The sequence below is a fragment of the Stomoxys calcitrans genome, chromosome 2, assembly GCF_963082655.1.
Source record: "Stomoxys calcitrans chromosome 2, idStoCalc2.1, whole genome shotgun sequence".
Taxonomy (NCBI): domain Eukaryota; kingdom Metazoa; phylum Arthropoda; class Insecta; order Diptera; family Muscidae; genus Stomoxys; species Stomoxys calcitrans.
The window spans coordinates 28,825,898-28,852,878 of NC_081553.1; the positions used below are offsets into that span (position 1 = coordinate 28,825,898).

The following is a 26,981-nucleotide window of genomic DNA, read 5'->3' on the forward strand; positions in this document are numbered from 1 at the left end:
AATCGTGTTTTTGTTTAATTTATTTAAATTTTTTTTAGCTCAAAAATAGTGAACAACAACAATAAAAGTTAAGCAAATTCATCTAATGTTGAGTGTACGAAACAAAAAGTGAGGTAGAATATGTTACTTGAATATAACACCATCATCAACGGCAACAACAGCTACAAAGCAGAAACAAACAACAACAATAGCATCATCCATCTTCTACATCTTTTTCTCGTATATGAGAACCCGACCAACCGCAAATTGTCCGGTGACCACCAGCACAACCAGAAATTTGCATATTACTCAAACGTACGTTTAAATTAAAATTAAGAGATCCCCATTATTTTCATTGGCTCTAAGTCATAGCAAGTACATTTTCTCCCTCCATCCCCGTCCCCGTATTGCTGCTGTATTCATTAAACACCAGAGACATTCCATAATGAATCAGTCAGCAAGTCAAGTAGCCAGCCAACTTTTCATTAAAAAAAATGAAAATATTGTGAATTGTCTTATTTTCTTAATTAAATCACAAGTTTTTGGTTTTCCTCCATTCAAACAATAAAACAAGAATGAAAAATCGTCAGACTCGTCATCATCATCGCCAAACATTCGACAAAACCAACCAACCTAACCAAATGTTTGACCAATCATCATCGCAAATAATACAATAAATCATGCACAGAAACAAAAAATAATGAAAATTAGCAACAAAATTCAATTTCGTTTCATTATGATTAAGAAAATATCAAAATATACCTGTCGAGTTGGCCGACCGACGCTTATAGGGGAATCTGCGGTAATATTTCTACATATGCACATCAGAGCTGCCAGGCTATTATAAGTTATTTATTAGCATTTTAATTAATGGGCCAACGAAAATATTGCAAAACAAGAACAGATAAAGGTTTTTATGTGATTTTGTGTACTGGCCTCAATGTATATTGTGTCCGCATCCTTAATTCTGCTAAATATATAGACTCAAGAACACTGACTAGGTTGTAAGTCGAGTATGATTTACTGTGGCGTGATATGTGTAGTGTAGTCCCAGGTTACTGTAGGAACTAAGTTGACTAGGTCTGACGGATCGTAGTTGAGGCAGAACTACTCTGGTTTACCAAAAAAGTGTAACTTCTTCTTTTGATTATGAGCACCACACAGTTTGGAACTTTTAGCTCCAATTTGTGTAGTGTTCATCGTTATCATGAGAAGCTCAACTGAAGCTTCATTGACAAGCCGGGCTCGACCAATGGTCGTCATATTTCCGCGAGGGTCGGAACAAGCTAGCTCGCCTATTCAGATTGAAGAGGACCGCAGCCTCTTCATGCAAATTTATGGCAACAACAACAATAACAATATCGTAGCTAAGTAGGAATTGAATCGGCGGTGAATGCATAGTCGCTCAGGAAGGATACCTACTCCCCGTGTGGGATAGCTGTGAGCACTATACAGACTGGAACATTGAGGTCCATTCTGTGTGGTGTTCATTGCTGTCACTAGAAGCTTAGCTACGAGCTACCGGGCGCGTTCACAGGATGCGGATAGTGGAATGCTCCATACAGAGTCGCTGCAACGGCAGTCGCAGCGGAGAATCTCAGTGAGAGGCCGTTCCCGCGGCGATCGTTCAATTGGACCGGAACGAGCTTGCTCACCCACAGGATCTTGACGAGGATCCCCACCTCCACATGAGAATTTGGCTACAACAACAACAACTTACTCCTCATAGAGCTGGAGCTGGTGGCCGTGGGGCAGAGGTTGATATGTCCACCTATGCCGCCGTACGCCTGAGGGATTCGAATCCTGGCGAGAACATCCGAAATTATGTTCTACGGTGGTTATCCCCATCTAATGCTGGCGACATTTGTGAGGTACTGTGCTATTTGAAGAAATGTTGTAGCAGCCATGAGGAGACTGAGAACACAGTAAGCGGCTAATAGTTTTATATTTAGTTTACAAAGTGACTTTGTCAGCACCCCGACTGCTGCAGGCAATCGTCTTGAAGAGTTTGTTTCACTCCAGACCTTGTCACAAATTGAAATGGCCTGCCGCGAAGATTTATGGTGGCTGCCAAATATGACACCAATATTTTGGTATATTTGGTGGTCTGAATTCTTACGCCTTTGACTTCCACATAATACAACTTATTCATCTCCGCTGACGATGAACAAAGTGATATCTTCAAATTTATGGCAATGAAATAAATGGACCTATAGAATGGCGTTCGATAGCCGTGAGACCATCCTACATATCGCCTGGCCTAAATAAGACGTATTTAATGCGAATTTAAAAAGGTGGTATCACGGGAACAGCTGAAAACAAATGTCAGATTATTATTTGCATTTTATTTGTTGTTAATTTCTTTCTCGCGTATTATCTGCTCTGAGACAACCCTTGGTACAATTAAAAGGTACAGTCATAAGTCCAGCTGATAAAATTTTGCAATTTTAGAGTTGTATTGAAATCCTACTAGAACGTCGATATGCTTTGTTTGTATTGTAAAGGTTTTTTACATTTTGTTTTTTTTTTCACATTTTTATCGTTTGAATTTATAATTTACACGTTTATAATCATAACTCTTTTGATCTTGTGGCTGCTTAACATGATAATGCAAATAAAAACTAAAATATCAATTTGACAGTGTACATAATTTTGACAGCCTAGTGGAAATTTGCGCCACCATACTACAGGGTTGTGCAGTTGATTTCGTTGTTGTTGGGCTTATGATTTTAACTTCTAATTGTACCAAGAGACAACCTTTAAATAATTCAGCCATGACCACGGTTCATATGTGTTGTTGTTGAGGAGGTATCGATCCTCTTCAAGCTCTATAGGTGAGTAAGCTCGTTCCGGTCCATAGGATCCATCCCCGCGGGAACTTTAAGACCTCTCTTTAATCTTTTTTGTTCAATATTAAACTGAAACGAAAAAAACAAACAAATAGTTACCTGTCTCTCAGCTGCAATTAAAATAATTTAAGCCTTTTCTATAATTGAAGGAATTGGCAAAAATGACAATAAATCGCCAAATCTGGCAGCTCTGACGCACATTCTTGCCTACCCATCGGCCATGTATGAATGTCGTGTAGTTTATATACACACAACGCAATGATGAATAAACACACTGTGCTACATACCGACCTACCTATTTTTTTTTGCTCCCATCTAACACATTCATATGGGGTATAAATATATAAATATATTTGTTTTAATATAGATAGATATAAGTATCTGTATGTATGTATGGATGAATGCATACATTTATAAAAATACACATTTGTATGTATGTACCTATATAGTGTAGTGTTTTGAAGAGGAATACAAAAAAAACCTACATAATACTACAAAGTACATTTCTAGTGTTCTCGAGAGCAATGGACAAATGGCATGGCTGGCAAAAAGGCAAGGGGGAAAGGACGTAGGGCATTAGGCCGGTCGCCTAGAAAGGAGGTAGTAAATAGTCAGTCTAAAGGCGAGGAGGCTAGAGGTAATTGGTGTCCACTCGAAAATGTGACAGGCTGACGACCATTCAATTGTGAACATACAACACACTCATGTAAGTGGTTCCTCTATCGCGAGTTTTTTTTTTTTTGGGAGGGTTGGGGGACCGTTAATTTTGTTGTTGTCTTGTTGTGTTCTGTGTCGTCTATGATAATGATGATGATGAATTCAATAATGAAACAATAAGACAACACAAAAATATTAAAATATATTCAAGAAAATTGTATGAAAAGTGAGGAGCAAAAAAAAAAAAAGAAAACAAATTACCTAATCATCATCATCAACGCAGCCAGGCATTGGAATATACACATTTCGTACTATTCAAGAGGAACAACAAATACATTGGCAAGCAGCAACAGCACCACCAACAATAACGCCAAAGTTGATTATTTTTTTATTTGTGTCCCCGCTTCAGTCTTAATGGGCAAAATTAAGCTCCCACTGCTCTTTCTTTCCATTAGAATAATGACATTAGGACAAACTATTGTTGTGACTACAATACGTACATATTCTCTTGACACCTCTCTTTCTCTTCGGCTCTTTTTAAAAAGTTTTTATTAATTTTGCTTTAAAACATTTCTTACCATTGCGGCTAAACTGAGCAAACATTAAACCATAAAACACGCACACCCAAATTAAATATTATTGTTAAACAAAACAAGAAAAAAAATTAATTGCATTTGTATTTACTTTTTCACAAATTCTTCAAATATTGGTCGTCTATGAATTGTGTTTTTTTAAGAATCCCAAAGGGGGGTATATGTCAATAATGACAATTTCCCCATATATTTACTCATCCTCTTTTCTCTTTGCTTGGCTTCCTGTTGTTTTAAATATTTGTTATATCTGGACTAAAAGCTCAATCAGAATTGGAAACATTCTTTATTTCTCAAATGACTTTATTCTTCTGAAGAATTGATCCAGCTTATCTAACTAGCCCGGTGTCATCCCCTGCTTTTACCTTGTTTGTTGACCATATTTTTTTTTATTTACGATCTTTTATTGGTCATCGTAAATGTGTGATGTTTATTTCGCCCGCTCTTTTGCTATAATAAACAGTTAAACTTGAACGCTTTGTTGTTTTGCTACTCCTCTCTTGTATTCTTGTGTCAATCATTTTTTTCTTCTTGATTTCTCTTACCCTATGTTTGGCTTGCGACAGTTGCCAGATCGTTGCTTAAAGTCGTCACATAAAATCGTCAAAGGAAAAAAATCCTAAGGGCATAAGTCTCCTTTATCTGTAATAGCTGTAATTGACGAGTAGAGAGAACATACTTAATCCTGAACTACATATATATATTTACATGAAATTTGATTTATGTTATCAGTTATCTTTTATAAATTCATTTATCTGTTTACAAATACCTACATGTAATAAAAAATTAAAAAAAAAAAGTTAGAGCGTGCCAAGTTTGGCCGGGCCGAATCTTACATACCCTCCACAATGAATCGCATTTATCGAGTTCTATACGCGATATCTCTTTTTAGGCAAACAAAGAATATTTAATAAGAATTGTTATGGTATTGGAGCTATATCAAGTTATAGTCCAATTGGGACCATAAATGAATGGATAAGAATTGTGCCTTGCAGGGGCTCAAGAAGCAAAACCGGGAGATAAGTTAATTTGGGAGCTGTATCAAGCTATTGATCAATTCAGACCATATTAGATACGTATGTTGAAGGTCATGAGAGAAGCCGTTGTACAAAAATGTCTGCCAAATCGGATCAGAAGTGGGCCCTCTAGAGGCTCAAGAAGTCAAGATACCAGGTCGGTATATATGGCAGCTATATCAGGTTATGTACCGATTTGCGCCATACTTAGCACAGATATTAAAAGTCATAACAAAACACCGCCGCTGACGACTTCAGATGCCAAGTGTGTGTGATATGTTGTTGTATGAGTATATGCAATTTGTGTAAATTTTATAGCAAACCTATGATAAATTAAGCAATTCAATGCTAATATTGAACAACAACAACAACATTTTGTTGTTAGCTTCTATCAATCCTTCTCTCATAACAAAACACCTCATGCAAAATTTCAGCCAAATCGGATGAGAATTGCGCGCTCTATTGCCTCTGTTGGTTAAAGAAGTCAAGATCCAAGATCGGTTTATAGTACTGAAGGTACAAATACTTTAAAGTAAAGTATTTGTACCCACCGTGGCGCAGGGGTTAGCATGTCCGCCTATGACGCCGAACGCCAGTGTTCAATCCTCGGCGAGAACATCAGTGAAGTTTTCAGCGCTGGTTAGCCCCTTACTAATGCTGGCTACATTTGCGAGGTATCCTGCCATGTTAAAACTTCTTTACCATATGGTGTCGCTATGTCGACTCGGCATAAAAAAGGAGGCCCGTTATAATTGAGCTTAAATTTTATCGGACTGGACTCATTGATATTGGAGAAGTATCTTCTGTTCCTTACAACTTGGAACCAAAGTTGTAATAAGTAAATAACATTTTTATCATTATTCTCGCTGTTGTTCTTATTTGGTTTCGCCGCTGGCAATTTTTTTCGACTCTGTTTCTTGACTCTTTGATTGGGTTTAGATTCTATGTTCTTGTGTTTGTGCACAATGATGTGCAAAAGTGTTTGCCCGTTTCCGATTTTTTATCTTCGCAAAACTATTTTTTTTTCATACATTTATAAAATGTCCTTTTTATAAAGATTGATTTGCTATACAAAAACATTCATACCTATAGACATTTCTATAGAAAAGACATTTTTGGTTCTCTTAATTTCACTTTATTTCCCCTCTCCAGTTGTTATTATTTATTATCTGGCAGCACTATAGGTACCTACTCCTATTTAGCAAAAGAGCTTACCCATTATTTGCAATTTTTGTTTTCTTTTTTTTTTTCTTTAACACTTGTCATTTTATTAAAATTCTTTGCACTTATTCTCGCATGCCTTTTAATGCCTAATGAGAGTGTTGCGAGTGTTTCCGTATTCTCACTCACTCGTTTGGTTGCATGCTCTCTTTCTCTGGTATCCATCGCCCCATTTGTGTGATTTACCAATTATGATGGGGTGGCTACATTAACGTCGTGTCTACAATGACAGCAGCGACGACGTTGACACGCTGCGACATTGCAATCTTATTAAAATAACAGAGACAAATAATGGAAACATGAATAGAAAATAAAAGTTCAACACAAAGGTCTGCGGCAAAAGCTGCTGTGTGCCGGTGTTGGCAGCGTTGGACAACGACTGTTTACTATTCGCTAAGTGGTGTGCTTGCTTGTGCTGCTGTCTGTTTGTTGTATAGTTCTATTAAGAGCTTGTTTTAATATCATCATAATCGTAATCATCGTCATCTTCATTATTATGAGCATTCCAAGCAGATACTTATGGCTGTATTATTAGCTGTTATCATCTGTCCTTACACACCTTCTGACCTAACCATTTCTAAATTGCCTTCCCTACCCGCCGACACCTTACTAAACAACCTCATTGGGAATATAAGCAAAAAAATTTGTGGGTTTTTAATGACTTTATCTGAAAAATGTTCTACAAATTTGTGTTTCTATCCAAACAAGCAAAAAAAAAAAATAGTACAACGGAGACAATAATAACAATGATAACAGTGCGAATGGATAAAAAAAAAATGAAGTTATCTTTTGCACGTATTTGAGTCTACCACCAAAATAATGTCTGTGTTTTTTTTCGATATTGCTTCATCTTTGTCAACGCCACCAACACCTCCATAGCCGCCGCCGCTGACGACTTCAGATGCCAAGTGTGTGTGAAATGTTGTTGTATGAGTATATGCATTTTGTGTAAATTTTATAGCAAACCTATGATAAATTAAGCAATTCAATGCTAATCTTGAACATTGGGTGTTGTTTTTGTTGTTAGCTTCTATCAATCCTTCTCTCCCCTTTTGCTCTGTATCGTTTTTCAGGGCTTTGAGATTGAGAAAAGCCAAATAAATTTACATGTTTTTTGTCTGAAGAGATGTAATGTAAGTAATGTAAGTTAGTTCAACATTGGTGATTATATCTAAAGTGAGGCAGTGTTCTTCCTCATTGTTTTGATACAGGGTAGCTGGCGCGAAGGCCAGCTATGTCACTGAACGCCTAGTTTCGAATCTTGGCGTGAATATCTGAAAAAACGTTTTCATCGGCCGTTATCCCCTCCTGGGTTAGGTTTAAGTGGCAGTCTGCCACCAGACTCACTTAGACGTTATCGTCCATTGTGATACCAAAGGAGAAGTAGAAGGGAGATGCCTAGTTCTTACCGTTGAACCATCCAGATCGCTTTAAAAAGCTTAACAACTTTTGAAATCGGACAAATTCTCAAAGCCATTAGAACCTAAAGTGGAACTCCTTCTGACTGCCAGTGCGGGACACATACATAGCAGTTGTTCTATAATCTCTTCTTCCTCGACGTCCTCACAGCTTCTGCAAAAGTCGTTACTTGCAACTTTCAGCAATGTTTTCCAATCAGACATTATCTGTCAAGACGGACACAATGACTGAGACATCTATTCTAGTCAGCGACATCAAAGCGGTAGACCTAAATTTGGCCAAATAAATTTGGAATGTTCACAATTATACCCCATTTGTGATCATCTATGATTCGTTCTCTTTCAGGCTTGTTCCTGAAAACCTAGCTTATATGTCACTAGAGGTGGCATACCCACAGATTGCAGTTCCCCTGGAATGCGTAATGTAGTTGCAAGCTCATTGCTTTACAGTTCCCTGATTATCTCTGTGGTCGTCACCCAGAACAGGTGAATTTTGGACTGTTCAGCCATCGCGTTAAAAGATCTGCGATAGCCGAGGTCGGGTTTTGCATTCAGAAATACGTTCTCCAGGGATTTAATGGCTGCCTGGCTGTCTGAGAAGATATTTTTGCCAGTTGTGGTTATGACATTATATCTAACCCATCCCCCCCCTTTCTTCAATTCTCCGCTCGATGCACACTATAGTCATCGTGTAACCTTCTCGATATGATCAGTCCTAGTTCTTTTCCTCCTAATTGTGGTCGCATTTGTGAGGTACTATGCCATGCGTTGAAGCCATTTAAAAACTCCTCCCCAAAGTGGTGCCACACGCCATTCGGACTCGGCTATAAAGAGAAGATCCCTTTTCATTCGGCTTAAACTTGAATCGACAAGAACTCATTGATATGTGAGAAGTTTGCCTCGGGATTACTTATTCACAAAAAAACTAAAAATGGTACCATTGCTGACCAAGAAGTATACAGTGGCACGCTTTAAATTCACTAAAGGACATATCGATTTGCCGATTGAAACCCGGATGAACATTTTATGTACAGATGAATGTATAATTGTATTATTTGGTGGAACAGGGCCTAGACAGACTTCTGCCGGCCTGCGAAAAACCGACTATTAATCACAATTTCCAAGAAAAAAGACAGTCAAACATTGTGGGGCAATAGTATTATTTCGTTGGGGCTTTGGGTACCTATACCGTTCAATAATGAAATAGATATAGATATGATAGATGAAATGAAGTATACATCATGGATATGTTAAAACTTGGGAGCAAGTAATGTTACATTATGCAGACTGGAATATGATTCTGAAGTCGGTACTCTAACCAGATAATGACCGGACACAAGTTAAGTAAATTGGTAAGGGGTGGTTTCAGATCAATGGGGTTCAGGTTAATGTTAAATGTGGAAGAGCTATGGAACGCAATGCGTAATGCCAGACAAAATCTTTTTAAATCTATCCTAGCCCTGTAAAGATATGCGTGTATTTTATTCAGAATCCATGCATAATAGACGTGCGGAAGATATCAAAAACAGGTTGTTAATTTAGGCACAGAAATAATGTAAGTTGTAAGCATTCATACCCCTATTATTTTGGGCAGCTTATATTGGGGAAAAACATTATTCTATGAAATATTTACAATTATTGTAGCTTTAATCAAAAAAATTATTGTTATACAATCAAGATAGATGATTATTACAATAATTCATATTACCTCAAAAAATTGTAATAAAAAAAGTTTATTTTATAAAAAAATTATAAAAAAATTATAAAAAAATTGTTTTTTTAGAGGAGCACACTCTCCTATCATTTTGAACACAACTGTACAGCTGGGTGTGTTTACACTTATCTAGAAGTAAAAGCACTTTGCATTCCTTATTGAAGTCAATGTTGTTGTTGTAGCAGTGTGTTGTACACTGAGGCGGCAGCCCTTGCCGATGAAGCACTTCATCGGGTCAATCCGGTACCTACAACCGGCTGCTTTGGGATTGTCTTGGTTTTGCTTTTTTTTCCAACCATCCATAGATTCACTTCTACAAAAACTGAAAATCGGTTTCAATCACGAAATTAATTGATCCAATTAATTTTTCAATTGTAACTGCTTCAATCACGAAAATGATAATAACAATCAGCGTTTTCGAAAAAGTAATTGGTGAAAATAAATTCAGGTAAAAAAATGCATAGTCAGTTAACAAAAAAATTATTGAAATTTTTAACATTTCAATTAATTTTTTATATTAAAAAAAATTATTGAGATTTTTGATTTTTTTTTTTTTAATTTTTTATTGATCCAATTAAAAAATTGTTTAAAATTTTGAACAAATTTATCTCCTGGAACATGAACTTGAGGTGCGTTGTTTGAGCAAAGGTCTGTGGGCACACGTTTAAAAAAAAACTCCCCGCGGTGATTCTTCAAAAAATTCGGGTGTCGGGTAAGGGTGCTCTAAAGATTTGTTGTAGCAGGGCGTTGTGCAATGAGTCGCCAGTCCTTGGCCGATGAGGGACTGCATCGGGTTAATCTGGCGCGTAGAATAGGCTGCCATGGTACTCTGGATTTTTCGAAATGAGGGTCTTATGGGTCTTTGAAATCTCCTTCCCTTTATATTTCGTTTTGAATCAATTAATTTTTTGATTGAAAATTACAAAATTAAAAATTTTCCAGATTCATTTTAAAAATTAATTGAATCAATTTTTAAACTTTTTTTGCGGACATGTTTTCGCTGTGATTTTTAATCTTATTTTTCCTGAAGTGAAAAAACTTGTGTTTTTTCCCCTTTTTTGTTGAAGTCATTTACTCAAAATAAAAAAGGAAATCCGATCATTTTACATAAATGGTGCACGTATAATAGGGGTGAAGGCTCTTTTAAACGGTATGTAGTTGTCTTAGGACATGTCAAATTCATCACATGAACAGTTGTACATGGCGTGTGATGCAAATGAAACTAACATTCGAAAATCACCTTTCAAAATAGCACATGCTATTTTTTGGTTTCATAGCGTGCTCTATTCCTTCTGTCAAAACATAAAGAAATCAGCTGATTTTGTTGTCAGTCGTATGAAAGCAGCCCAAAATTAAATTATTTTCATAAATTTATGATTTAACCAACTTTTTTAGGCATAACCACCTTTTTACGTACAAAAAAATCGGATTTGTTCACATTTATAGGATATGTCATACGAAAATAACATACAGGCGTGATGTCAAAAATGAAATTTTGACAAAAATTTACAACCACATGCCATTTAATAGCGGCTTAAGCACGGTTAATGGAGGGAGCATTATTGAAGCACGGATTATAGTCAGATCTAGCCAAATCAAAAGTATTTTAAAATCATTTCTCATTCCCATAGTGGTTTCTAAGAAAAAGTAACGGTATTTCGTATTTTCAGATTTTGTTTTATATTGGGTTGCCCAAAAAGTAATTGCGGATTTTTTAAAAGAAAGTAAATGCATTTTTAATATAATTTAGAATGAACTTTAATCAAATATACTTTTTTAACTGACATAAGAAAGAATGCAATTACAGAGTCACAAGCTGTGAAAAAATTTGTCAACGCCGACTATATGAAAAATCCGCAGTTACTTTTTGGGGAACCCAATATTTTTGTTCGGCGAATTTTGTGTTACTCTTATACGCAATGTGTTTAACTACAAGAACTCTGACGTGCCTGTTAATTGAATTTTTTTTATAAAAATATACAGCGGTCAAAAAAAGTATTCATCATTCAATGTTTTTTTTTAATAAGTCTACAAAAGACAATTGGAATAAAAACATATTAAACTAATGATGCAGTAGTGCTTGTGTGATATATATGTACACAATTTCATTGTTTTTAAAGAAAAAAAAATAGTATTTATTGGAACAAAAAGGGCTATTTTACAGCTGAACACAAAAAATTAAACAAAAAAAGTATTCATCATTGCAAAAAAACAAAAAAATATATAACATAATTTAAAAAAATTAATACTTTGTTATTCGACCACCGCGTCTTATAACTTCTTTTAAACGGTTTGACATCGATTGGACTAATTTTGCTGTTATATTTTGGTCTATATTAGTCCATTCCTCCATTATCACCTGTTGCATTTGACTCTTGCTCGAAAAATTGCGCGTTCTCAATTTGCGTTCGAGATGTTCCCAAAGATGTTCAATTGGGTTCAAGTCGGGATTTTGAGGAGGAGTTTTAATGACTTTGGGGCAGTTATACAGCATCCACATCTTGGTATTTATAGCAGAATGTTTGGGGTCATTATCTTGATAATATTGAAAGTTATTACCAAGCCCAAGTTTTACAGCACTATCTTTTAAATTCCTCTTTAAAATGTCAATGTAATACTTATGATCCATTACTCCATTAATAATTTCAAGATTTCCCGCTCCTGAAGCCGCCATACACCCCAAACCATTAAACCACCTCCACCATGTTTTACAGTAGCAACTGTGTTTCGTTCTTCAAGCTCTGTATTTGGTTTTCTGTACACTATGACCTTTCCATCGCACCCAAAAAGATTAAACTTGCTCTCGTCTGCAAAAATGACTGTTTTCCAAAATGATTCGGGCTGTTTTACATACATTTTTGCGAAGTTTAGCCTTTTCACTCGGTTTATTTTATTTATAAAGGGCTTCTTACGTGCAGTTCTTCCTCTGTAACTATGCCTTTTGAGTGTATTTCGAATTGTTTGTGTAGTAACTTCCTTCCCTAAATATTCCATAGTGTTTTTACGAAGAATGGTCGCATTTGTCTTCGGAGTTTTCTGAACTTGCCGCACTAGCCAACGCACATCTCCAACTGAAAGTGCTTTTGGTCGACCAGATCTTGGTTTATTGTCAACAGTTTTCGTTTCTGTCCACTTTCTGATGATGGATTGTATAGTAGATCGTGGTCTATTTAATATTTCACTGATAGTTTTTTGAGTTAAACCATTCCTGTGGTGTTTTATTATCAAAACTTTTACCTTATCAGAAACCTCGTTTTGCTTACGACCCATTTTGACAAAAACTATATTTTCAATGAAATTAAATATTTGCTGTCAAGGGCAAAGCCTCCTTTACTAAATAAAACAGAAAAGGGGGATTCCCAAATAATATTTGAATTTGACTTTGATGATAGCACATCAATGATGAATACTTTTTTTGTTCTGTTTTTGGTGTTATTATATAAAATTGCATTTTTTGCGCTAATTAAATTTATTTTTTGAATTTATTTTAAAACATATTACGAAAAATAAACTATTGCATAAAACTGCATTATTTGTTTACTTTAAATTTTCTTCAATTACCCAAAATAAGTGAATTTATTATCAATTTTGCTAATGATGAATACTTTTTTTGACCGCTGTATCAAATGCTTACATACTTAAGATTAAGCGATACAGCATTGAAAACTTGTAATTTGATAACAATATTTGTTGTTAATGTTAACATTCAAGTATTTAGAAAAAAATTCTCTACCATATTTGTATAGGCGTTTATCTAATCGTTATTGTCTTCCAAGTTATGCACTCTAAATATCAGTGTCTTGATTTTAAAAGACTAGCATGGGCCATACAAATGTACGGCCTTATTCACAAAACTCAATGTAGATTTTTTGAAGTCGGTAATAACTTTGTTCGATTTATATCGAGCTTTCTCAGAGATCGCACTATACGAGTTATTGTATTGGTTGCCCAAAAAGTAATTGCGGATTTTTCATATAGTAGGCGTTGACAATTTTTTTCACAGCTTGTGACTCTGTAATTGCATTCTTTCTTCTGTCAGTTATCAGCTGTTACTTTTAGCTTGCTTTAGAAAAAAAGTGTAAAATAGTATATTTGATTAAAGTTCATTCTAAGTTTTATTAAAAATGCATTTACTTTCTTTTAAAAAATCCGCAATTACTTTTTGGGCAACCCAATAGATGGGTTCTCATCAGATGAGCATACATTGACAGCAGGTGTGCCACAAGGCTCTGTCCTTTCTCCTTTCCTTTTTCTTATTTTCATTGACGATCTATTGGCTAAGGCTTCAAATCCAATCTACTCATTTGCCAATGACAGTAGTCTATGTTATTCATATTCATAGGCCCAGTCCTCAAGAAATTGTAGATAGGGGGCGCATTATGAATGAGACGCTCTTCCAGGATTTGTTGGCCATTTCCGAGTGGGATAAAATGAACAGAGTAGACTTTAACCCATAGAGAACGCAGTGCTGTTTTTTTGTCCCAGATATTTACTGTTGCTGTTTCTTGGTATTGTAGCATACAACGGTCGATTTGTACCGGAAATAGTAGGTTTGTTAAACCACTGGGTTCTTTGAGGGTGATCATGGCGGAAGCACGCATGTTTTTCCGGCCTACTTGCTCGTCGGTGGGTTGGGATCTTGCCATTTCACTCACTCACTTCGCTACCGTAAAATTTTAATAAGATATTTGCGTGCTTGTATGAGGTCGACTCTTAATAGAGAGTACGGCCTAAACGAAAGAAATGGGAAAGTAAATTCAGGTGTAAGTTCGGTTGTGGTTAAGATGGTGTTCACCACAATTCGCCCTCCCTACCTGTCTACCTAGCTTCCTTAATAGCATCAAATTCATGGTAGACCCTTCTACGCCACACCCCCTCTACACTTCCGGTCAGAGGAAATCAAACGACAACGGTATATCTAGCACATATCTGCGACTAAACGACCTTTATTCAGTAAATATCTACCAAAAAGTTTCATTCCGAAAATACAAAGTTTTATTTCTAATTCAGGAATTTAGCATTTTTCTCATTTTTATGAACATGGTTTATTTTATTTTAACCTAACAGCTAAGAGTAAACCTAAAATTTCATTAAACAGAGCAAGAAAGCACTATTGTGTTCTAGTTAACTTAGGTTCCCAAATATCTCCTCAAAATACCTTATCGAGAGTTCCCTCAATTCGTAGCTAAGAGTTAACAATACAAATTTTATAATAGTAGAACATTATAGCTATCCAAGAAAAATATATGGGGTATAAAATAAATCTCCTTTTAGGAAAAAAAATAAATGGTTTTTTTTTTCCTAAATGAAAGTGAAGTCTCAAGCGATCATTTTTTTTTTTATGTTAAGAAACCCGTATTAAATTGTCTTGCTGTGCTGTAACAAAGCGAACATATAGACATACCGACATACGTACAAAAACAGCTGAGTTATACTGGGTCAATGACCGCAGAGTTTGTACATTTGGTTTTTAAATTCTACAGTCTCCGGTGAGCAAGTAATGGAGTTATGTTCGTTATCAAAACAGAAAATTGTATGCATTGGAGGGTGCAATATCTATCAGCATCGTTGTTAATAGTTAAATAAACACTCGACAAGGATTTAAATTTGTTTAATATAAATATTTGCTATGTAACGCGTGCATACGAAATGGTCACTGCTCCACTAAACTAGTTGCGATGCTGTAGGCACAATATGTATGATTGCAGCAGTGTCTTCAAAACTTTAAAACTGGTGGGCGTTTGTTGTTGTGCCGTAGATGTCAGCTGTATATACGTGACTATCTCGTATGCATGCGTTCGGAAGCAAAGTTAATATTTCCTGTTTCTTTTTGCAACTCTATATTAAAGACCATCCAGACACATATTCGAATTTAAATTTTTAGGTTATTAATTCGAATCATTGAATGGAAAATCTTTAATAAGTAAATTTATTTAAATGATTTTAATTATTTACTGGACAAAGTTCTCTCAGAAGGGTAACGGTTGTTTTTAACATTCTAAGAGAGCGAGTCCCAAAGGTAATAACAAAAAGAGTGTTAAGATCACTTACTTGGTAGCTCGATTCCCTCGTTGAAAGGCCTTTCAATGCGATTGGTACACGAAGCTGCTTGCAATGCTTTGATGTTCCCTTCTTTTAAGGGCTTTACACAAAAACCTTTATGTATGTATGAATGTACATAGTTTGTATAAATCACTTGCCTTTAGGTATGAAATAGTCTTTTGCTATGACAACAACGATTTTGATTTTTGCACACTTAGATATGGTTAGTTTTAATTTTAATTTCAGCGTGAAACAAAAATTTAAGATTTACTAATTGTAAAATTGCGAACACTGACATTTCACTTTCATTGTTCTTTTTTTTTTCTTACAAAGTGCTTTTAATAAAGGTTTCTTTAAAAAAACTATTAACTCTAGAGTCTTTTTCTTTAGTAAATCGTAAAGTGTAGGCATTAAGCAAAAATATAAAAATCACACAATGGTCTCTTTCTCGCACAACGAATCAGGCCATATGAATATAATTCTACCGTCCGGGAATGGAGTTAATTTAGCCACAGCACAGCCTTCAGATTTTAAGGGTTATGATGAGTCAAAGACTTGTACAAAAAGAAAATTCTCCTTCTAGGCCGAAAAACCAAGATTTTTCCCGGGGATTAATTCCTCCCGCTTCCCTTTTAACCACGCTTTACTGGGGGTACGCCGATTACACAACCTCACGACGGCAGAAATACACGGACTGATCACAGCGAAGCCAATCGATGGTGAAGAGAGCATTCGTCTGGTGGTCACAGACTCCAAAGCTGAAGAATAATGAAATACATAACGTCACCACCAGGAAATAATAAGAGAACTTAGACACACTCTTACCAAGAAAATTTTAATTCTCTGAACAGCTAACAGTAAGAAAAGGATCCGTGCATATATGCATAAAATTTCTTTCGTGGCAAAACAAATGCTATTGCAGACTATAAAATCAAAGGAATTTCCTTAAAAAAAAAAATACTGTAACCACTCGCGTGAATTATTATTCAAACTTACTTATAAAGAAAAGTCGTGAAAACTAATATTATATTCACTCGCGAACTTTATAAATTGTTGGTAAAACTTCCAAAAGTTATAATAGCGAATAACAACGCAAAAAGAAAAAAAAACTTTACTGACAGGGGTTCTGGTCGGGGAGATCACTTTGAACTGAAAAGAGCTGATCTCGGCTGATCCAAGCGCTTTTAAACGCTCGGGTCACTTCCAAAAAGTAACACCATTCAGCAAATTCCAAGTTAAATATGGCTACCCAAAGGAAATTTGAGCTCAGGGACAGGGCGAAAATATGAAACAAATCTCTCAGCCAGATACATTATCCATATTTCCATTTGCAATGGAAATGGAAATGTCAGATTTTAGTACAAAAAAAAAAATTGAATAATTACAAAAAAATAAAAAAAACTTCACCCTGACCAAGATTTGAACCTGGGCCTCCGGATTACTAAGCGGATGTCCTAACACTGTGCTAATGTCCGGTGTATCTTGGCAGCGACTATATGTGAACAAAAGCAGCTACAAGGAAACTGCAGCAAACATATATAACCATGCTATACCTGCCTCACTCACACAGTGGATTGTGAAAGAAGGTTTGTGGCTAAAAGAAAGGACTGAGAAAGTAAATCACCTATATGTCTCACTCACACATAAAAAAACGGAAAAAAACACATCTACGAGCGCACTCTACATTTACCCCCCACAAAAATCAGATTTCGGGGAGTGAAATGAACCGAAAGATGATCACGCTGGTAGATGTTTCTACTGACGAATATCTTTAGCGTGATATTTACCAATTGGCCTTCCTTGTAAGTCCTCAAGCTCGTAATATGCATTGCCCAGTCTACGTTTAATCCGTGCTCTAATAAATGTAGGAGCCAATTTAGAATTGTATCCTTTTTCGAAGTCACTCTGTCGGAAATTTCTACGGAATATCTCCTGACCCTCTTCATACAACACCTCGCGAGATCTCGTATTATAAGCCTTCTCATTGCGTTCAAATTGTTTGCGCATGCACTCCGTGGCTTTAGTCCTGACTATATCAAAGGAGTCAGACCGGTTAAACTGAATCGAACGATCATCAAGCATGCCTAACGTCCTCAAGAGCTTGTAAGTGGACCCATTTGTAATCATATGTTGTCCAAAGGCCATAAAATATGGAGAGGTACCCACAGAAGAATGGACGGCTGAACGCAATGCACAAGAAATTCTACTTAATTGTTCATCCCAATCCTTATGATCCAACCTGACGTAAGATCTTATCGCAGAAATTACTGAGCGGTTTACCCGCTCAGACGCATTGGCCTGAGGCGAATGAACGGCAGTGTAAACGTGGGAAACGCCATAGCTTTGCAAAAGGTCATTGAATTTATGGGCTTTAAATTGTGTGCCATTATCAGACACTATAGTTTCTGGCACACCGAAAACGTGAAAAAGACTTTCCTCTAAAAACTTTGTCACCACCTCGGCAGTGAATTTCTTAACAGGTTGAAGGAACGAAAACTTTGAAAAATGGTCCAAAACGACAAAAATTCCAACATTACCAGATCTCGATCTGGGATAAGGACCTAAGAAGTCAACATAAAGTTTTTGAAAAAACCTATACGTTTCACTGGTCTTACCCATTGGCGGACGCATAACGTGGTTAGGATGCTTCGTTGTCTTACAGATTTCACAGGCATTGATGTAACTTCTGACATCATTCACTAAATTGGGCCAAAAATAGTAACGGCGAATGCGCTCTAAAGTCTTATTCATACCAGAATGGGCCGACATGGGATCATCATGGTGTCGTCTCAAAACTTCCGGAACCAAACTCCGGGGTATCCACAGTTTCCAAGTCAAGTCATCAGTCGTCTGTTCCCCAACCGAATGTTCAGTCCTGCGGTACAAGTATCCATCAATTACCTTTACGTCAGGAGTGGAGTTAATGTTTTCTTCAACTTTTTTAACTAAGTCTTTATACTCATCTGAGGAGAAAGGGGTAGAGTTTAAATCTACAAAAATCCCTCTGTCAGTCCCTATTTCAGACAAACCATAGACCTCGGACAAATCTTCCGTGTTGGCACGGGAAAGGGTATCCGGAACTATATTTTGCGATCCTTTACGATGTTCGATTTTAAAGCGGTACCCTTGAAGTTTCAAAGCCCACCGAGCCAGCCTTGTGCTTAAGTCGCTTTGAGACATGAGCCACTTTAACGACGCGTGATCTGTTATCACCGTGAACTCATGTCCCTCGATATAAGCCCTGAACTTTTTAATGCTCACCATTGCGGCCAAGCATTCCTGTTCGGTGACACTATAGTTGCGTTGGGCTTGATTGAGTTTCTTTGACATGAAGGCAATGGGAAACTCTTCACCCTCCGCATTCTTTTGCACCAATACGCTTCCTATACCTGTTTTGCTAGCATCGCAGTGTATATAAAAAGGCTGCGAAAAATCAGGGCTATGCAAAACAGGGGCTGAACTCAGGATAGACTTTAACTCTTCAAAGGACCTTTGAGCTTCTTCACTCCATATAAACTTACGATTTGCTTTCAGCATATCAGTCAAAGGGGCTGATATGGCCGCATAGTTCCGAATAAATTTCCTATACCAACCTGACATCCCTAAAAACCGTCTGATTTGCTTCACAGACCTTGGTGTCGGAAAATCTGTTATTGCGGAAACTTTTTCTGGGTCTGTGCGAATTACCCCGTCACCAACCACATGACCTAAGTATCGGACCTCCGTCACACAAAATCTACTTTTTTCAACATTAATTGTCAGTCCGGAGGCACGCAAAGACTTAGCCACTTCCTCTAACACTTGCATATGACGATCAAATGTAGCAGATACCACCAAGAGATCATCCAGATAAACAAATACCTCCGTCCTGAGAGTAGCTGGTATCACTTTGTCCATCAGCCGGGACATTGTTTGAGGTGCGTTGCACAATCCGAACGGCATGACTTTGAAGTGATACAGCGGTCTTCCAGGTACGGTAAAGGCTGTTTTATCTTTCGATGATTGGTCGAGGGGTATCTGCCAGAATGCATCTTTAAGATCAATGCTGCTAATATATTCAGCTTTAGGCAGACGGCTCAATATGCCGTCGATATGAGGAAGAGGATAAGCGTCGCCTATAGTCACGGAGTTTATTTTCCTGCTATCCAGACAGAGCCTATTCTTTCCAGGTTTCCTGTGAAGAACAACTGGAGATGACCAAGCACTAGTCGATTCCTCGATGACCCCCATTGCCAACATCCGGTCGAGTTCATCGTAAATAAGTTTCTCAATAGCGGGAGAAACCGGGAAATGGCGCTGCTTTATAGGCTTGGCATCGCCAGTGTCGATAACGTGGCACAGAACGGTAGTTTTTCCAAGTCCCTCCTTGGAAAATGAAGGAAAAGCATCCACAACAAGTCGAAGCCTCATTTCTTGATCACTAGTAAGGAAACGTCTATTCGAAATTTCGGACACATTCGGAATACAAGGGGCAATACAAGGTAGCAAAGATGATGGGAACAAATCAAAAATTCGCCAAAAATCCATTCCTAGAATTAAATCTTGCGACAAACTAGGCACAATAAATAAAGATATGGGTACAACTTTTCCCCTAAATGCAATATCGGTTGTCAGAACACCTTTCACATCCTGCGGTTTGCCATCAGCCGTGTTGACTGAGGTATTAAATCTTCGGACCTTCTCATTAGACACTAAAATGTTCCTAGCTGCTTGTGAACCTAGGCAAGATACAGAGGCACCTGTGTCTAATAACCCGATCATATTCTTATTCAATAACTGAACCTCGGCATATGGACGGACATCACCAGGCCTATTAATGACTGAGACTGCAAAAAGTTTCTTCACCGCTTTAACTTTCTTCCAAAAGTTTCTCATTCGTATCGCAGATCGAGCAGGCTTATGCTCTTCACCAAAAATTCTAGCGCGAGCCTCGTAATAAAGTTTTATACGCTCGTGGAGAGGTTTTAATGGTCTGGGACCAAGTCTGGCAGGAATAACTGGCAATTTTGATGCTATATTATCAGAAGGAGCTAAAGAAATTGTTTTAGAGGAAGCAGACGAAATAGGGGAGTCACATTTGGGAAATTCTTCAATAGTGTTAGTAAGTAACTTTAATTGTCGGCAGGGCTGTTCACCCTGGATGCACCTTTCGGTGGATTCGAGCGGAAGTTTTTTGAATTTGAAGCACACTTTCGACAATTGGGCTTATAGGTGTCGGGCATGCCACATCCATAACAAAAGATGGTTCTATCAGCAACACAGTCTTGATATCGGTGCCCTGATTGCTTACAGTTCCAACAGGTGAGGTTGACTTCAGCAACTTCATCCAATTCTAACAATTCAGGACCCTCGCTGCCTGCAACATCCAGCTCAGAAACACGCCTCGAAAAGTTATGGGACTTATTGCTCACTACACTGTGCCTATTTTTCATATCCTGAATAAAGAATTCACGGCGGCGACAAACCTCTCTCAATTGTCCAACAGAATCTATCTTCATGTTGAGAATCTCATGTTGTATCTCGGGGAGCAGATTCCTTCTTAAGATCTCCACGAGGGTACGATCAGACAGGGGTTGATTAAGGCGATCAACAAGATCAATCACTGACTCATAAAAAACATCAAACAATTCATTCGGCTTTTGTTTACGATCGCGTATCAATTCTCGGAAGTCCATATCAGTACGAGAATCACGATACTGTTCACGCAGTGCTCTACACAAGTCAGACCATTGAAAATTACCTACTGATTTATGAAAACGCCAGAACCAGTCACTAGCCTTTCCTTCGAATAACATACTGGCATTTCCACACAAAATTTCGAAATTACCATTCAATGTCTGTTTTGTCAACGCCTCAGCGCGGTAAATGAAACTGTCCACTGGCAAACAATTCGAACTTCCATTAAATTTAAGTTTCCAATTATGCAAAATCTGGCTAATCCTATCAGGTCGGAACAATAAATCTGTCATTGTGCCATTATGGCTAGGGCGAACATCAAGTGCCTCTTGACCAGCGTTTGAACTTCCGTGCAGGTTAGCATTGTGACTTTGATTCAAATTTCGAGGTTGGATCCCCAAAAGTTGTTCCAAAGTACGCTGCTCCACGTCAGGCAAAGCATGCATTCGAGGATTCCCTCCGGTTTGAGGTGACGACGAGTGCGAAGCATGTATAGAATTCACTGAATTCAAGCGCGATATGCCAGCCTCAACACTTTTCTCAACCAACGCAGAAATTTGTGTACTCAAAACGGAAAGTAATTGTGTATGCTGTTCGGAAACAATCGTGGTAACCACCTCCTTGAGAGCTGATACTGAAACAGTGGAACTAGCAGGTGATGCATCTGCTGGACTACTATTGAGCGGATTTTGACCAGGAGCCGTACCATCAGTGGACCTACCAGCATCAAAATTCTTTGCTTTCGCAACCGATCTAGTAGTAACCGGAGAATTAACTTTCTGTGAGGATTTTGATGTCAAAGCACCAACATCCTTCGTAACTCTAACACCACATACTGGACAATTCTGATTCGTGCGAGCATAATTAGAAATACATGTCTTATGAAAACGGTGCCTACACACGGTTTCAGTCATAGACGCTGTGTCTGCCAAAGTCTGCCTACAAATAGGACAAGTATCCTCGCCTAATGCAGCAGTCGATGCAGCATGGATATCCTCCGTACTTCTACGAACCGACATCATTAAATAAGTGCCGAAGCCTCAAGACCGAATTAATAAAAATATCACAATCGAATCGCAAAAAAAACAATATATGAGATCGCCAAAAAAAAACTCAACACTAATCAATGATACATCAATCAAATCCAAAATATCAAATGAAAATTATCCCAAGATAAAGCATCTAGTAATAATATTAAAAAAAATAATAACTAAATCGAAAAAACAGATTTTCATAAACAAAATCGTTTGATTCCTTAACTGTTACCGGAAGGAGATGTGGGGTGGAACATAATTTGTAAATAACCTATCCCCGAATAGGAAAAATTAGGAAAAGTAAACGTAGAGATACAGACAAAGATAAGAAAGCGGTTTCACTTTGGATAATCATGTCCTTGATAACATGAAAATACTCCAAATACGAAAAAAAAATAAGGGTAAATTATTTAAATTATCGATATCTTAAAGTCAGGTTTAGAAATATATTCCAAAAACTGAATTCCATTAAAAATATCAACAGCCTAAATATTCACTAAGACAGTAAAAGGAGAGGGTTGGCGATAATCATTATCCGGTTACATCCGATAGCACTACTGCTTCCTACAGACTGCAAAATCCAATGATAAGTAATGTTACCAACAATAGAAAATGATAAGAAATAAAAAGAATAGTGGGAAAGAGAAAGAGGGGAAAAAAGTTTTGGAGCCGAGTGAATTAACTACGATATCTTTAATATCAAGAAGACCTGTTCAACATTCTAGCTTACGCAAGAAGAGAAAAACAAACATAATGGTTCAAAGTCACTCGGGCCCCACGTTGGGCGCCAAAAATTTCATAATTGTAGCATACAACGGTCGATTTGTACCGGAAATAGTAGGTTTGTTAAACCACTGGGTTCTTTGAGGGTGATCATGGCGGAAGCACGCATGTTTTTCCGGCCTACTTGCTCGTCGGTGGGTTGGGATCTTGCCATTTCACTCACTCACTTCGCTACCGTAAAATTTTAATAAGATATTTGCGTGCTTGTATGAGGTCGACTCTTAATAGAGAGTACGGCCTAAACGAAAGAAATGGGAAAGTAAATTCAGGTGTAAGTTCGGTTGTGGTTAAGATGGTGTTCACCACAATTCGCCCTCCCTACCTGTCTACCTAGCTTCCTTAATAGCATCAAATTCATGGTAGACCCTTCTACGCCACACCCCCTCTACACTTCCGGTCAGAGGAAATCAAACGACAACGGTATATCTAGCACATATCTGCGACTAAACGACCTTTATTCAGTAAATATCTACCAAAAAGTTTCATTCCGAAAATACAAAGTTTTATTTCTAATTCAGGAATTTAGCATTTTTCTCATTTTTATGAACATGGTTTATTTTATTTTAACCTAACAGCTAAGAGTAAACCTAAAATTTCATTAAACAGAGCAAGAAAGCACTATTGTGTTCTAGTTAACTTAGGTTCCCAAATATCTCCTCAAAATACCTTATCGAGAGTTCCCTCAATTCGTAGCTAAGAGTTAACAATACAAATTTTATAATAGTAGAACATTATAGCTATCCAAGAAAAATATATGGGGTATAAAATAAATCTCCTTTTAGGAAAAAAAATAAATGGTTTTTTTTTTCCTAAATGAAAGTGAAGTCTCAAGCGATCATTTTTTTTTTTATGTTAAGAAACCCGTATTAAATTGTCTTGCTGTGCTGTAACAAAGCGAACATATAGACATACCGACATACGTACAAAAACAGCTGAGTTATACTGGGTCAATGACCGCAGAGTTTGTACATTTGGTTTTTAAATTCTACAGTCTCCGGTGAGCAAGTAATGGAGTTATGTTCGTTATCAAAACAGAAAATTGTATGCATTGGAGGGTGCAATATCTATCAGCATCGTTGTTAATAGTTAAATAAACACTCGACAAGGATTTAAATTTGTTTAATATAAATATTTGCTATGTAACGCGTGCATACGAAATGGTCACTGCTCCACTAAACTAGTTGCGATGCTGTAGGCACAATATGTATGATTGCAGCAGTGTCTTCAAAACTTTAAAACTGGTGGGCGTTTGTTGTTGTGCCGTAGATGTCAGCTGTATATACGTGACTATCTCGTATGCATGCGTTCGGAAGCAAAGTTAATATTTCCTGTTTCTTTTTGCAACTCTATATTAAAGACCATCCAGACACATATTCGAATTTAAATTTTTAGGTTATTAATTCGAATCATTGAATGGAAAATCTTTAATAAGTAAATTTATTTAAATGATTTTAATTATTTACTGGACAAAGTTCTCTCAGAAGGGTAACGGTTGTTTTTAACATTCTAAGAGAGCGAGTCCCAAAGGTAATAACAAAAAGAGTGTTAAGATCACTTACTTGGTAGCTCGATTCCCTCGTTGAAAGGCCTTTCAATGCGATTGGTACACGAAGCTGCTTGCAATGCTTTGATGTTCCCTTCTTTTAAGGGCTTTACACAAAAACCTTTATGTATGTATGAATGTACATAGTTTGTATAAATCACTTGCCTTTAGGTATGAAATAGTCTTTTGCTATGACAACAACGATTTTGATTTTTGCACACTTAGATATGGTTAGTTTTAATTTTAATTTCAGCGTGAAACAAAAATTTAAGATTTACTAATTGTAAAATTGCGAACACTGACATTTCACTTTCATTGTTCTTTTTTTTTTCTTACAAAGTGCTTTTAATAAAGGTTTCTTTAAAAAAACTATTAACTCTAGAGTCTTTTTCTTTAGTAAATCGTAAAGTGTAGGCATTAAGCAAAAATATAAAAATCACACAATGGTCTCTTTCTCGCACAACGAATCAGGCCATATGAATATAATTCTACCGTCCGGGAATGGAGTTAATTTAGCCACAGCACAGCCTTCAGATTTTAAGGGTTATGATGAGTCAAAGACTTGTACAAAAAGAAAATTCTCCTTCTAGGCCGAAAAACCAAGATTTTTCCCGGGGATTAATTCCTCCCGCTTCCCTTTTAACCACGCTTTACTGGGGGTACGCCGATTACACAACCTCACGACGGCAGAAATACACGGACTGATCACAGCGAAGCCAATCGATGGTGAAGAGAGCATTCGTCTGGTGGTCACAGACTCCAAAGCTGAAGAATAATGAAATACATAACGTCACCACCAGGAAATAATAAGAGAACTTAGACACACTCTTACCAAGAAAATTTTAATTCTCTGAACAGCTAACAGTAAGAAAAGGATCCGTGCATATATGCATAAAATTTCTTTCGTGGCAAAACAAATGCTATTGCAGACTATAAAATCAAAGGAATTTCCTTAAAAAAAAAAATACTGTAACCACTCGCGTGAATTATTATTCAAACTTACTTATAAAGAAAAGTCGTGAAAACTAATATTATATTCACTCGCGAACTTTATAAATTGTTGGTAAAACTTCCAAAAGTTATAATAGCGAATAACAACGCAAAAAGAAAAAAAAACTTTACTGACAGGGGTTCTGGTCGGGGAGATCACTTTGAACTGAAAAGAGCTGATCTCGGCTGATCCAAGCGCTTTTAAACGCTCGGGTCACTTCCAAAAAGTAACACCATTCAGCAAATTCCAAGTTAAATATGGCTACCCAAAGGAAATTTGAGCTCAGGGACAGGGCGAAAATATGAAACAAATCTCTCAGCCAGATACATTATCCATATTTCCATTTGCAATGGAAATGGAAATGTCAGATTTTAGTACAAAAAAAAAAAATTGAATAATTACAAAAAAATAAAAAAAACTTCACCCTGACCAAGATTTGAACCTGGGCCTCCGGATTACTAAGCGGATGTCCTAACACTGTGCTAATGTCCGGTGTATCTTGGCAGCGACTATATGTGAACAAAAGCAGCTACAAGGAAACTGCAGCAAACATATATAACCATGCTATACCTGCCTCACTCACACAGTGGATTGTGAAAGAAGGTTTGTGGCTAAAAGAAAGGACTGAGAAAGTAAATCACCTATATGTCTCACTCACACATAAAAAAACGGAAAAAAACACATCTACGAGCGCACTCTACAGTATAGATATTTACTAGTCAGATGCTCTTGATGTTCTGGGCATGAAGATACAATGTGATGACCGTTGGTCAAAACATGTAGCATTCACGAAGCATTCAAGTGTTTGGGCTTTCTTAAGCGGTGCAAGAAATATTTCACCTGTTCTGATCTTTTCAATGTCTATACTGCCTACATCAGGCCGAGGATGGAATATAACTCTCATATATGGACAGGAACTCCAAAATCATCCTTGGAGCTACTTGAACGGGTTCAACGAAGAGCGATGGTGTTGATTGGGGACAGTAGGGTATTCAACTCTATTTCTTCTCTTTAACATCGTCGGAATGTGGGTAGCGTTGTATTGCTCTTTTATTATTATCATGGCGTGTGTTCCAGGGATATTTGTCTTCTTATCCCTGACGTTAGGATGTTCACCAGAAATGCAAGACTTGCCGGGAACTCACACCAGTTTGTAACTGATTGGCCAGTCGACCGAAGCATGCAATACCTAGAAAATTGTGAAATCAACTTCCGGCAAATGGCTTTCCCACCAACATTGACGTTCAGAAATTGAAGACGAATATCAATAAACACTACTACATCTTTCCCCCCTCCAACCCTTTACTTTCCTAATTGCTAATGCAATGCACTGCATATATAGGGGACATCCCCTGCGTGTTGGTTACGTGAGAAAAAATACATATTGGTTGCCCAAAAAGTAATTGCGGATTTTTTTTTTTAAAGAAAGTAAATGCATTTTAATAAAACTTAGAATGAATTTTAATCA

General features: G+C 37.1%; 1 protein-coding gene and 1 long non-coding RNA gene across 8 annotated transcripts in view; one reads left to right on the forward strand and one right to left on the reverse strand.

The window, feature by feature from the left end:
• The window catches only part of LOC106080541 (serine/threonine-protein phosphatase 2A 56 kDa regulatory subunit epsilon isoform), a 73,588-nt gene that overhangs the window by 13,199 nt on the left and 33,408 nt on the right, over positions 1-26,981 (forward strand). For 2 of the 7 annotated variants that reach the window (XM_013241948.2, XM_013241950.2), the window contains exon 2: positions 39-294. The exons of 4 other annotated variants lie outside the window; for them this stretch is intronic. The gene's annotated coding sequence lies outside the window, so the exon portion shown is untranslated. The remainder of the gene's footprint in view (positions 1-38; positions 295-26,981) is intronic. One more of the 7 variants, XM_013241951.2, reaches the window with a different exon arrangement.
• Positions 2,305-4,163, reverse strand: LOC106080542 (uncharacterized). Its single transcript, XR_001220231.2, has 2 exons — positions 4,064-4,163; positions 2,305-2,897 (listed from the first exon to the last, which is right to left on the reverse strand). It is a non-coding gene; the product is annotated as an uncharacterized LOC106080542 (long non-coding RNA).